The sequence below is a fragment of the Micropterus dolomieu genome, linkage group LG21 (assembly GCF_021292245.1).
Source record: "Micropterus dolomieu isolate WLL.071019.BEF.003 ecotype Adirondacks linkage group LG21, ASM2129224v1, whole genome shotgun sequence".
NCBI lineage: Eukaryota > Metazoa > Chordata > Actinopteri > Centrarchiformes > Centrarchidae > Micropterus > Micropterus dolomieu.
The window spans coordinates 28,447,406-28,448,052 of NC_060170.1; positions in this window are offsets into that span (position 1 = coordinate 28,447,406).

Sequence of the window (647 nt, forward strand, 5' to 3'; positions counted from 1 at the left end):
ATTGCAGTAATCCAGCCTAGAAGTAACAAATGCATGGACTAGTTTTTCTGCATCATTTTTAGACAGGATGTTCCTGATTTTTGCAATATTACGTAGGTGGAAAAAGGCGGTCCTTGAAATTTTCTTAATGTGAGACTTAAAAGACATGTCCTGATCAAAGATAACTCCAAGATTTACACAGTGGTGCTGGAGGCCAGGGCGATGCCATCCAGGGAAACTATATCTTTAGATATTGCGTCACGGAGGTGCTTAGGCCCCAGAACAATAACTTCAGTTTTATCTGAGTTTAACATTAGAAAATTACAGGTCATCCAGGTTTTAACATCCTGAAGGCACATTTGAAGTTTAGCTAACTGATGAGTTTCATCTGGCTTGATCGATAGATATAACTGAGTATCATCTGCATAACAATGAAAGCTTATGGAATGTTTCCTGATAATATTGCCTAAAGGAAGCATATATAAAGTGAAGAGGATTGGTCCGAGGACAGATCCTTGAGGAACTCCATGACTAACTTTGGCGTGCATGGAGGACTCATCGTTAACATGTACAAACTGAAATCGATCTGATAAATAGGACTTAAACCAGCTTAGAGCGGTTCCTTTAATGCCAATGAAATGTTCCAGTCTCTGCAATAGGATCTGATG